Source organism: Manacus candei, unplaced genomic scaffold (genome assembly GCF_025592945.1).
Source record: "Manacus candei isolate 608988 ecotype Guabito, Panama unplaced genomic scaffold, ASM2559294v1 h1tg000014l, whole genome shotgun sequence".
NCBI classification, from domain to species: Eukaryota; Metazoa; Chordata; class Aves; order Passeriformes; family Pipridae; genus Manacus; species Manacus candei.
In genome coordinates, this window is record NW_026138062.1 from 54,949,075 (window position 1) to 54,962,328 (window position 13,254).

The following is a 13,254-nucleotide window of genomic DNA, read 5'->3' on the forward strand; positions in this document are numbered from 1 at the left end:
TCTTTCCAGCCTTTCAACCTGATCAATATTCTTGCTTGACTTATGTTGCCCTTTCCTTCTTCCAGAATTTCCAGGCTTTCTCCCTATAAACATGAGCTACATCCAAGGGACACTTTTTTCCTAAAGAAGGTAGAAATTGTCTGGTGGTGTTAACACTGCATATGCTCTCTCAAGGAAGGCATTTTCACAGCTTTCTCCCCATCTAACCTGGGCAGAGCTCTTGTCTGCCTACCAGAAGGCTGTCAACAGACAAATTCAACAGCTTAATTCAGGGACATAAGATTTCTGTGCGACATTGTATAACACAGGAACTTTTCCAGCTTGCAGTTTACCTAGAGGTGTAATTCTAAAACACTCCCTAAAACAGTCCCACTATATCTGTTCTTAGAGCACTTCCCAGCCCCATATTCTTCCTGAAATTCATGGTGGCACTACCCCAAACTACGTCTCACAAGGAAGAAGGCACTCCTCTGTGCCCAACACCTGTCCCCCAGACGCATTCCCTTCCAACCTGGTCACATTTCTCAGTCTTCTCACTCTTTGACTGCCCTTTTCATAACTTGGTTTTTGTTTGTTTTTTTTTTTTGACAATGGAGTTTCCCATCTTGCTAACATCACATACATTTTTTGTTGCCGTATGTGTATTTGGATGTACTCACATGCATGTTCAACTGTTTTCAGCCTAACAAGTTGTCCAGTTTTCTTTGCATCTGTCAGAAGCTGCAATCAGCTAACTTAATTAGAAATAATTTTTATACTTGTTTTCAGATTATCGGTAAAAATACTCAACAGTGCTAGACCAAACCCACACTTCTGTGGGATTACATTAGAAACACACACTCCTTTTACTAAAGAGTCTCCATTAGTAAATACAGTTTTCAGTCACTTGAATGATTTCTAATTTGTTGACTATGTGCAGTAGTGCCCTGGCAGATTCACAGATTTTAATGGGAATGCAAAATATTTCAACACATTTTGAAGGAATTGAACCCTACCTTAACAGAATTAGCTTTGTCAGCTAGGAATGCAATCTTTTCAATGAACAAATTGAATTTATTTTAGTAGAATCCCTTTTCCATGAAATCTCATTGACTAACACTCATTGAATTCCTGTACTTTAATTGTGTCCCACTGTCATTTTTTCCCAGCATCAATATCACCCTAACTGACCTATAACTTCCCCTACTATGCCACTTATCTCTCTAAAATTTCAGCAGATTAGCTTCTTAATATTTCATTGGAATCCTTCCAGTTCTTCCAAACTTGAGCAATCAAATCCAGTATTCAAAAAGCTCCCGGAAGCACTTAAAAAAATCTTGACTGCAAGTTAGTCAGATAATTTAATTTTAAGATATTTAAACTTTCATAGTTACAGTTTGACTCAGTCACCCTTGGACTGTGCCTCATCTACCAGTACACTACACTAATGCAATAGATCTTTTCTTGGGCTACTTTCCAAGTTTTGTTCTCTAGGAATTGCATGGGCTCTTGGCTTCCTTTCAGGGGAACACATTCTTTTTAGTTTTTTTTGATCTCTTCACATTATGGTGCCTGATATGATGGTTATGACCATTTTGACCATCATTCTTCTCATGACGGTTGTTTCTATGCAAAATTACAGCTACAAGTTCAAATTTTCTCCAAGAAAATCCACATCCTGAGAGGCACAGCTTTAGCAGCACATCAGGGTGCAAGCTATCTCCTCTTTTGCTAACCAAAGGTAGTTTTATTTTAATTTCTGTGTTTTATTTTTATTTACACCTTGCTAACAATCAGCTGATAGCATGCCGGCATTTGGCATTAGCAAGCACCAATACTGAGCAAATTAATCTGCACTGGATTTCTTAGATCTAGCAAAACAACCTGGCTAACTGAAATCTTCCCTGTTTTGTATATGGTCTAGGATGTGTGTCTCTTCTATATGTGCTACTGCACATGTGTGTATGTCTACATAAACCATATCTGACATCCATATATGATGCCTGCATTATCAGCATGGCCAACCTAATTTTCTCATTGTCCTTCACCTTTTCCTTTCTTTTTTTTCAGTATTAAGACACCATTTATAAGCCTAGGACACCAATTTTGCACACTAATCAATCTAAAAATAACGATAATCACCTTCCTTTAATTTAAACCAACTATTTTAACCATGAAGGTGATGTTCATTAGCCACACTACCCTGTGTGCCCCAGCCCCTTTTGTACTCTCTAGACCTCTTCCTTTCTCTCCACAGTTGTCAGTGCTGTGTGAGTAGCAGGACTCTACTGAAGCCATGCAGCACTTTCCATTCTCCACAGAAGTGTTTTGCACATGCTCTGCTAGCTCAGCTAATCGCTATCTTTCTAAAGAATGGAGGTCACCTCCTGGGAAAGGACAGAAGGGAGATTCCTCCTTCTCCAGGGAGATGCCAAATACAGCAACACATGAAGCCAGTTGGTGTGAGTTCACAAACCAACTGTGACACATAAAAAAGGATCTCTCTAGCAAGTGTTCTTTTTTTGACATATCCAAGTCTATAAAATACAAATGCAAATATAAAATAAAATGCAAAATCCAGACCTATTGCATTCCATGACTGCTACAGGTTGGTAGCAAGTTGAAAAGGAGAAGGGAGTTTTCCCTGTAGTAATTTATGATTCCCACACAGATGATCTTCCCTGTTTGTTTTTACATGATGTGGTACAAATGGGAAAGGACTGATCCCCTCTTAGTCTAGGAATATGCATCTGACTTCCTGCCTGTCTGTGCTGTCACGGTTCGTGATCCCCTTCTGCAGTGGCAGTGTTTTGAGGCTGTATACAGGATAGTTTTCCAACATTCCTTGTTGATGTGCTTTGGGCATCAATGTCAATGCCAGAACAGTCTTTTAAATAAACACAGATACAGCCCAACCAAGGCTTTGAGATGAAAGACAAAGGATTGAATGAAGATATCTATGTGGCATGCTCATCTGGGGTGCTCTGGATACATCACCAGAGAAAGCAGAAGAGGCACCAAATTGACTTCGACTGACTTGAATCTCATGTTCTCATGACCTTGAAGAACTAGAGAGAAGGGGAAGACAGCTGGTATTTTATGTGAAGGTCATGAGCAGCACGGATAGGACTCTGTCTCTTGGCCAGCCAAGAGCAGCACCCAGAGCTCAAACTAATTTTGATACAGCAAACTTCATCATTTCTGCCAGCAAGACAAGTCTCCTATGAGGTCTTTTAACATAGACCTGCTACCTCACAGCAGTCCTCAGGGAGACCTTAAAGGGTCTGACAAAATTCTCAGTTACATGGAGCTAACTTCTCTATAACTAGGATTGTGCCCTCAAGGACAGAGAGAAGCAGACACTGGACTGAGGTATTCTCAGCCTGGGATGTGAGCATTTTCCTTGGGAAACGTCAATCAGGTGTTGTGCATAACCCTATGCCTGGTGTTGTCTGTAGTCTGGATCTCCATGTTCCAGTGACACACTGTCCTGTCCCTTGACAGCCTAACGAAAAACAAAAACCATGTAAGTGAAAAGTCCCCTCATCCTAAACCCAGATAAAATCGCTGTTCTGCTTTTCCACTGTGATTCAATACAGCCTCTGCAAACACTGTCCATACTTGTTTTCAAAGACTGGCAGCACTGACTGCTCTCTCCCTTTGTCTCCTGCAGCACTGGCCGGAGCACCAGCCTTGGCAGAAGCTGCTCTGAAAATCTTATCCTAAATCTGCCTTACAATTTTTAATAAAAAAGAAGGTCTTAGCTATGGTGTCCTTGTTGAAGGTCAACCTAGGTAATTGCATACTGTATTCTTACAGTTCCGTGCAATATCAACTGGAGTCAAAGTCCTTTGGTGCTGTGTCAAGGCTTTATGCCACACACTCTTGACACTCAGCTCATAACAAACTATATGGTCCATCATCACCTGAGCACCTGCTCCATAACAGTCTCTGCCTTCTTTCAGCATCACCCCAAGATATGTCACATTTCTATGCCTGAATAGATTTAATGCAGAACTGTAATGTAAATATTTTCCAAGCTTTATGTCCTGTGTTGTGTGCTGATGTAATTAAAGACCTTACCAGAATGCAATTAACAGGCATAGACTCACCAAGGCAATCGTGACTCTGAATTTACTAACTTTCATGCTATATAATTATTTTTCAGTGTTAGAAGCATCTTCCAAAATTCATCTACTCCTGTGCCCTTGTTCCTCTGATCTACCATTTCTCACGCCTGTGGAAGTTTCAAGCTTTTATTGAAATTCACCAGATTCCCCTTGTCCTCCTGACCCAAGTCACGGCAAATAATTCTACCTAGTTGGCAGGTCACTTGTGCTGCATAAAAAACTACAGTGCATGCTCCCATGTAAGAGATTGGGAAAAGAACTTAAAACCTTGAAAGTAGAATTTCTTTTTAACCCAGCAAAGTTGTCAAAATTTATACGTTTTGTTCTATAGAAAGTTCTGATGTCAACATTTATTTTGGATGCACATCTGGAAGAAATGCCGAAACAGTAATGTTTTTACTGAAAGCAAATGTGTCCTTTCTCAGAAAAAGTTTAGCTTCAGCTTGGTTTGATATAACTGTGCATCCCTTGGAACTGCTGTAGTGCCTCCTGAGGGTGATACATCATGCTTCTCGGCCGATGAAGTTCCCAGCCAGCGTCTTGTGATGTTTTGTGGCCATCTGACATTGCAGAAATTTAATGAGAAAGACGATTATGATGCATTATGGGAGTATGATGTCTATAAATTAAAATGTCCACAAGGCACACAGTAACTCTTGTGGACATAAATTAAAGCTGAACTGCCCCTTCATGAAATGTTTTAATTCAGTCTGACAAACCAAAGTATTTCAATTTAGGTTGAGCTAATTCAAAACAAAGCATTTTATTTTTCCCAATGGGGAGTAAAAATCTCCAGCAGAAGTGCCACAGGGAAATTCAAAGCTCTTAAAGACGAAATTTCCATTCAGAAAAAGATATTCATGGGAAATATCTGACCCCCAATAATACATACTCCATATCCACATATTTATATAAATATATAGACAAATATATTATCACAAACAAAGAAATATAAGCCTGGACTGTTAAATATAGCTTAATGGACTTAATATGCAGTTGGTGATATTTAAATTACAGTTTGTTGTATAATATCCAAGTAGGAAAAGGAAGTCATAGAGCATTTATTTCTAACATTTATTTCTAATGCCTACATGGATGACTCTATATGTTGCAAGCTCATCTCAGTAGAAGGTTTTTTTTTTCCCTAAGTTTCACAGGAGAGGGAGCTGAGAGGAAAAAGTGATGTGTTTCATCTCAACCTTGATGTGTTCACAGCACTGACAGGCCTTCTATTGCTTCATGACAATCCTGTAACACTCTAGCAATTTGGAGACATCTCATTACTTCTGCACAATTTTCTGGCTTCCCATTTTAAAAGAGGAAATCTGTTTCCCTGAGGCAGAGCTCTGCTATTGCATTGTGACAGAAATCTGTGTGTTTATGTATTGCTGGGAAAGGCCTATGTACACCTTTTGTATTACCACTGTTTATTGGGAAAGATTTCACTTATTTTGGACTTCCAGAAAACTTATTTCACAGTTTTTTTTCAAGAGGATTTCTATTTCCTAGAGACCAAAATTCTGTTTAGTCCCCAAAGCAGAGTCCTATCCCCAGGAGTCTGTGCCATCAGAGGTGGAAAGGTGCGAACAACATAAAATCCAAACACCTCATAGTTTTTAATGAGGTTTCACCATGGCAGAAAGTATGAAATTAGGCTCTTGTTATTCTTATTTCAGAAACCATGAGTCATTGTAGACTGTTTCAGACACAGAATAATGGCAAAGCAACTTTGGAAATTGACAGTAACTGTTCTTATAGCAACACGGTTTGCCACTCACAGCTGCAAACCCATTTCAGAAGAACCTGGCCCATGACGCTGGAGATTCCACAGCCACGTCAGCTCTGCCAGCTGCGTCGGGCTTCCAGCAACAGTGAGGAGTCCTGTAGGAGGGGATATTTCTGGGATGCAGCTGAGTCACAGGGATTGCAAGCACCAAGGGTGCTATGAAACTGTGTAGACACACACAGGTAGAGCCATGTCCATCATTCCCCTCTGCTCTCTGACCCCACCTGACTGTGATGGCACATGGCTATGCCGTAGCAGCTTGTGACCGTGAGCTGCTTCTTGATAAGAAAACTAGACCACTCATTTTCCATTCCTCATTTTCCTCACTGAGCTATAGGGTCCGACTCGCTTCTCTGCCTCAACCATCTGGCTGGAGTTATCCTCATGACCTTTCCAGAGTCTCTGCTTTCCAGGATGTGTGCCTACCTCCCCACACTGGAGAGAGTTTTCCATTCTGTCCCGCTAGATATACGCCCTGGCGTTTGCACTTATTCAAACCTAGTTTTGCTCAAAGGGTTCTGTTCTATCAGATGATCAAGACTGAATCAATAGTCTGAAAAATTGCCCTCTCCTCCCCATCCTTTACCACACCACCAGCTTTGTCTTCCCCACAAACTGCATCAGCTCTAAGTTTGTACTTCTCACAGCCCACTGAAGTGACATGCTTGTCCCTGTTTGCCAACAATGCATGTCTGGTGTTTCCACACAAAAGTGTCACTGCACAATATGAGATGAATATAAAAAGATTAACAGCTGACAAAAGAAGCTGGAAAACATTGCTTCTGGTAGAGGAATAGCAAAATATGTTGTATAGTAAAACACTGGGTAGAAACACTCCAGGAGATATGGATATAGCTCCAGGCAAGAGTACTATCAGCTTTTATGTATTGCCCTGCTATTGGGGCAATGAGGCCCTCTGTACCTTCCAGAGAGACACCAGCTTTCGGGGAGAGACAAGTCTGTGCAGTGCAGGTTGCCTTTTCTCTGTGTCTGGAGTCCTTCCTACATGACAACATCACCATCTGTAGCTGCAATTTTGAGCTAGAAATAGCATGAAATATTTTTTCCTTCCTCTGTGCCCACTATGCCATTCACGCCACCAATGTCCTGCTGCAGACTCATCCAGTCCTTATCCCATTTACCCTCCTCCTTCCCTATATTTATGCCAGACTTATTTTGAGCCTCTTTACGTGAGCCATTAATCACAACATGCTTAGTCATTTAAAAATAAAAAGAATTACTGGTCTATGGACGTGACAAGTCATTTCCAGCTCCTGAACAACTTGGCAAGTGATTTTTTTTTCTATTTGGTTGAAAATATTCTAGACACACCAGGGAGGTTTTTTTATCTGTGTGTTTGGATAAAGAGAACATGTAAATGTGTCAGAGGGGATGAGATGGGAAACAGCCAACTCCTGAGCAGTTGCTAAAAGATGACACTTTGTAAACTATGTTGATAACCCTCTGTGGGAGGAATAGCAAAAACTTAATTAGTACTGATATGTATTAGGAGAAGTCTTATTTTTAGAGTTCTGAAAGGAGCCTGCAGGAACTCCTTGTTTTAACTTCTTGTACAGAAGTACAATGCCTTGACTGCACAGGAAGGTGAGAAGCTTCGCAGGGAATAAGATGACCTAGAGTTTACTGTGACTTAGTGTGCAAGTCTAGGAAGGCCTAGACTGAAACCATCACACTTAGCTTTGTTCCGTCCATACAAAAGGCCCGCTGACTTCTAGGAAGGACAAAAACCAGGCTTATAATTTCTGGGATCTAAACTAAAATGAAGAAATAAATAGTTTTGACATCTGGAAAAGGACCTCAACTATGAGGTGTTCCAGATTAGTTTGCTGCCTACTCCTTGACTATTCTAGCAAAAGTCATTGAATCTTTTTGTATTTCACCTCTGTTCTGGCAAATAGCAATAGCAGAAATGTTTGGGGCACAGATAGCTTTTCCACCTTGTCCATATTTTTTGCTTTTAAGAAATGTTGTGCTTTTTGCACTAAGACATGCCTAAAACCTTTTAAAACTTTCTACAGAAGGACAGAGATGGTATATAAAATCCCTGGTAAAAACATGCTAGGATAATTCACTCAGCATGTGAGGGGCTCAAAACTAATTCAAAAGTCTAACTCAGACACATGAGTCTAACTCTTCTCCTATAAACATTAATACCGTAGTTGTCAAGCCCTTCTAGGTCAGGCCAGCCTCATCCTACAGTGGAAAAGACCCTTCTTTCAGATAAAGATTTTTTCATTAAAAGTAGCTCTGGCCCAGCAAAAGATTGCATTTTCTTGAGAAGAAGCTCTTCTATTCAAATAGTCTTCCCTATTACAGATAACATTTTGCAGCTTTCACTCTGGACCAGTCTCATCTGGTAGCTGGGCTTTTCCATGACGCTTCAGTTGAAGTGAATAGAAAACATACTGTAAATTCTTTGCTGTCAGTTGTAACTTAAAAACTGCACTTATCTGAGGTGACCTCAATCTTGTGGGAGGTCCCTTGGTTTTATTGCAGAACATAAGATAAAGAATAAATTAGTAATAACAAAACCGAACAGTGAAAGACGCTGCATAGAGCCCTATGAGAGCACTGCTGTGGATGCCTCTTCCACTGTGTGAAAAGTCAGAGCCAGCATAGCTGAACAGGAAAACACGGTGAGAAAATCTTTGTATAGCATCATAGAAAGAAGACTAAAAATAGTCCAAATCTTGTTTCTCCACTTATTTAATAAATCATCTTTCTAAGGAGAACTGACACTTTGCAACCTCACAGCCATATTTTTAGGAGGTGGTAATAATTCGCAAGAATGGTCTGAGTTGGAAGAGAAGTAATTGATCTGAAGGGTCACAACAGATTGATGCTGACTGATTTAAACTGCAACACTGTTAGCTGAGATTAAACAGCAGGGAACTTTTTATAAAAAGTCAACTGAGCAAGAGAAAAGGCTTTTCTTCACACCTTCACAGGAGGTGTGAAGGATTCAAAGAGTTTGGGGCGCATTAGTTTAAGTTTTGTTATCTATTCTGACATATGGTTTCTTGGGCATCAGTACAGGGGATGTTTGCAGCCCTGATGGATACTAAGGACATGTCCAGGCTTCTCTCAGTGATGCTCTAACTCTACCTATGCGGTATGGATGCAGTGTTATAACACCATGGAAAAACAGCCTGTGATATACAAGTGTTTGAGGATCTGTCTCACTGATTGGAGCCACTGGTGTTGGTGTGGTCCAGATGATTGTCAGCCATAGGAAGAGGTGAGCAAATGTCCCAGGTACAGCCAGCCAGTGTCCATCCTGTATGGACAAGACAAGTAACAGCTTTGCTGTTACCTTCAGGAGGCTCCACCCCATCACCACCCTGTACAGATCCACATAGATACTTGTTCTGGACTGGGATTCCTAACTCTTCAGCAAAAACTCTTCAGTAAATCTGATGAAAAGCTGTCCTGCATGACAATTCTCTGTTGGGTGTCCTGTTCCCTGGAGCTTTGGTAGCTCCAAACAGTGCTTGTCAAAACATCTTCCAGGTTTCCATTACGGCTTGAAAGATAAATGAAGGGAAAACCAGCCATGCCCAGGAAAAGGAGTTTTGAATACAAATGAAATATAAATATTAGCGTACTGTCACAAGAAACACTGCTCTGAGCCACATATATCTGTCCCCTTTCTGTATTTTAAGATGCCCCCTTAGCCCAGCTGGCAGCATTATGATTCAATAACTGCCACTCGCTGTCAGACACTTACTGTCCAAGGAAGGGTGCCTAAGAGCCCACCAATTCCAAATGAGCAAGAGAGTTTTCTTGTGTGACAGGAATTGTTTATTCAGTCCTGTTTCTAAAATGGGGAGGATGCTAAAGACAAATTTGACTTTAGCTGCTAAAAACATCCAGCTTTATTAAAAATTGTTGCCAGGGCAGAAGCAATATTTTACAGCCTGTGAAGTCATTCCTCCTGGATGGAATTTTCTTCCATGTGCCTTCATGCTGTACACACTGTAGGGAGAAGGAAGTTATCAGAGATCAGGGCATATTGAAAAAGGCATAAGAAAATATGTGCACATCTCCTCTTTCTCTCCTTATAGTTCTGTGCAAATGCTGCCTCCTAGAGATTCTCAGCCTCTCCCAAGTTTTGTGGTTATCTCCATTTGAGAAACTGAATGACCACTGCAGCTGCTACCTCCTCCTTCTTCATTTTCACTTCCAGTTTGTGCTCAGTGGTGGGATGAACAGGAGTCAATACCAGCATTCATCATCACATCCATAGAAACTTTTAATGAGATACAAGGATGCCATATTTTAGACACTCCATTTCTCCTCCTGCAAACAACCCTGCCAAACCAAAGGGCCAGGTTGTTTTGAGAAGAATGAAGGGATGCAGCTTGTCATTTGCTAGCAGTGGTTGAAGTGGTATTTCTGTTTGCTTAGCTCGTCCCTCAGAAGACCATTTCCAGGCACACTGCATTCAGGGGTTTCCTGCTACATAGTGATGGGAAGAAGATAGGTTAGAATAGGTGAGTCCGTCTGCTTAATTGGATCCTGCAGAAGGACAGTAGAGAAATTCACTTACATAAAACAAGAGCAAACTGCTACTCTCAGACAATTATTAAGCATGCTTGGAGACACAGTCTAAGCTCATGCATAGCAGACAGGGTGTCCAGTTGCCACTTGGATTTCTGAGAACCCACTCTGTTGCGGCGAGAGAAGGCCGTGATTAGTGCTAACCGTACCATGAAGTGGTTACAAGCAGAATTAAAACATGTCATATGCATAGCCACTACTGTGATTGCTATGGGTTTTGGGGAAGAGAGTGAAGAAAACATCAAATACAGCACAAGGGAATCCCTGAGAGACACAAAGGCTCAAGCATTTGTATCTCCCAGCTGGAAAGTTGAGTTGTTGAAAGGAGACTGTGGTTTTAAGGAAGCTCACTGGATAAATCTGTCAGGGTGATAAAAATAGTTTGTGTTTTTGTTCCATCTCCAGCAGCACCCATGTTATTCCCAGCATGGTCACAACTTAGGCCTCAGCCTCCATCTGCCTGCTTAGGGGAGATCATTTCATTGCGTCAGCTGTCTCAGAGTCATGGATGTGCATAGCACTAGTAATCTGCTGCAGCAATTTTCCATGGCATCAGTCAAATTCAGCAATATTCCTTTACCTGCATCTATCTGAGTAACAGCCTCTGTCCTGCATTCCACACCAAATGCCTTTAAAGACCAATACAATACCCAATGGCGTTGCCTGGGGCTAACCTCAAAGGCAGTTGAATCAAATTGTTAGGGTAAGATTCAACATGTCTAATTTCAGGGGTCTGCAAGGAAGCAGTTTATGACTCAGTGGGTTGCCCTGGGTCCTCTTGAAAGTCATAAAGAGAAATAAACACTTTTAGGATCTGACCTGTTTCACTCATTTTAGATGTCTACGTCACAATGAGGAAACTAGCACTTGGTAAAGGGAGACTGTGCATCCAGACATCTAACTCAGAGGAAGATGTCTACATCTGTCAGCTGCATCCTACCCATTGTGACTAAAGGGAAAGAGTGCATCATATTTGCTTACATTCAAAATTTATGCCATCCAAAGCTTTCTGCCAAAAACAGCAAATCTCTTCACATGATGAGACAGTACTCAGTATTATGTGGTTTTCATTTACTCCTTGAAGCCTGAAGAAGTCAGAAACTGTAAGTGTAAGGAAGTCTGGAGTGCAACATTGACCTTATCACACAAGACCGTTTTTGGTACATCAAAGCCCAGCTTCCACTCACAGCTTCTGGTTGATAGTTCCAGGCCCTTAATTCACTCACTAATTTCAAAACTTCTTAAAAGTTCCATGTAATAACAAGGGATAGAATAAGGGAAAAGAAAAAGGGCAGGCTTTGCTCAGAAACGTGGTTTGAATTGTTCTTACTAAAGCATGGGTAAATGTTTTGCCAAAGCTAGGAAGAATAAGTCTACAGCTAGTGTTTAAAATACCCTAAGTGACTAAGCAGTACTTGACCCAGCAGGACTGCAGCTTGAGGTTACTGGCAGCTCATTGCCTAGGAACTGTTTAGGCACAAATATGAAGATAAATAACTTATATTCATTTCAAGGAACAAAAGGGATTTTATGTGTATTAGTTGAATTTATCAAAATTCTTTCATTTCTTACTGTATAAAGTGATATTTGTAACAATAATACATAGTATTTGTAACACATTTCTGCTGTGAATTTTCCTAGAAGAAAAAACAAGAAAAATATATCCGTATTGAATTTGACAGGCAGGGATTTTTCCATCTTCCATAACTCCAATTGTTTCACTTGCACTTCATCAGAATGAAAAAGGCACAGAAGACTTAAAATTGACTAAAACCTCACATTTTTCAACAGTTTTGTGGAGTGTCTCTAGATGCTAATACCTCTGAGCATCACTTCACTGTTTAACAGTTGGGGGATTTTGATGGTAACATGTAATTGTTGGTTCGTTCTGGCTTGTGGCACTAGATAATTATGATCCTCTCTGCTCTAACTAATGGTGCCTTCTCTACATCCTGATTTTTTGCTGTTGTAGTTCTCATGCTACTAGTTGTTAAATATATGATATCCGCAATATTGTAAGCCCTGAAGAATCATAGAATATCTTCAGTTGGGAGGAACTCATAAGGATCATCGAGTCCAGCTCCCTTACAGACCATTAATTTATATAATGGGCTTGATTCTCTACTATCTCTCATCTGGAGGTGCTGCAGTGCCTTTGCAATGGAAAAGACCTGTAAATGACATAGTTGCCTAGGCTGGTTCTGTAGCTATTCTCTCACATGCACACACACATGGTTCACAATATGAAAGGGAAGGATAAGCAATCCACGTATGCTGCACACCAGCCGTTGATCTGATCATGTGGGAAAGAGCACTCCATGTGCCAGTAAATTAGAGCTGACTTTAAATTTTGGGTGGTGTTGATGATGTGACACTGGACTGGATGGAGCCTTGTAATCAGGAGAGCAGCACTAGGCTCCATAAGACACCCCAGCCCCAGCCCTGAGAGACACCCATGCTCTGTTCCTGCTCTGCTCTGACTCCCCAGTGCAGCACTGGTATGGCCAAGCTGACTCTGCTTGGTTTGCTGCTGGGGTGCTGAGCACACATAATTCCAGGGCCACCACACCTTCCTTCAGCCCCAGACACAGCGAATGACATGCACCACTGAGTCAGCCACTCACTCTGGTCTTTTGCTTAAGGTCCACAAAATTAAAAGTCTCTCCACTGTGTTGACAGCTGGAATCGTTTTGGTTATGACTACCCTCCAGCATCACACTGCTTTTCTGACTATTCTGACTAGATGACACTAAACAAAACTCAGCTGAATGTTTCAGA

The 13,254-nt window shown here is 41.1% G+C and overlaps 1 long non-coding RNA gene across 3 annotated transcripts in view; it reads right to left on the minus strand.

Annotated features, from left to right (window-relative positions):
* LOC127467849 (uncharacterized) overlaps positions 1 to 13,254 on the minus strand; it is a 46,054-nt gene that overhangs the window by 26,048 nt on the left and 6,752 nt on the right. The window contains exons 2-3 of one of the 3 annotated variants that reach the window (XR_007903332.1): positions 9,644 to 9,891; positions 4,533 to 4,669 (exon numbers count right to left, since the gene is read on the minus strand). This is a non-coding gene — a long non-coding RNA (uncharacterized LOC127467849). Of the gene's footprint in view, positions 1 to 4,532; positions 4,670 to 8,433; positions 9,194 to 9,643; positions 9,892 to 13,254 lie in introns of those variants that run through there. The other 2 variants (XR_007903330.1, XR_007903331.1) reach the window with 2 other exon arrangements.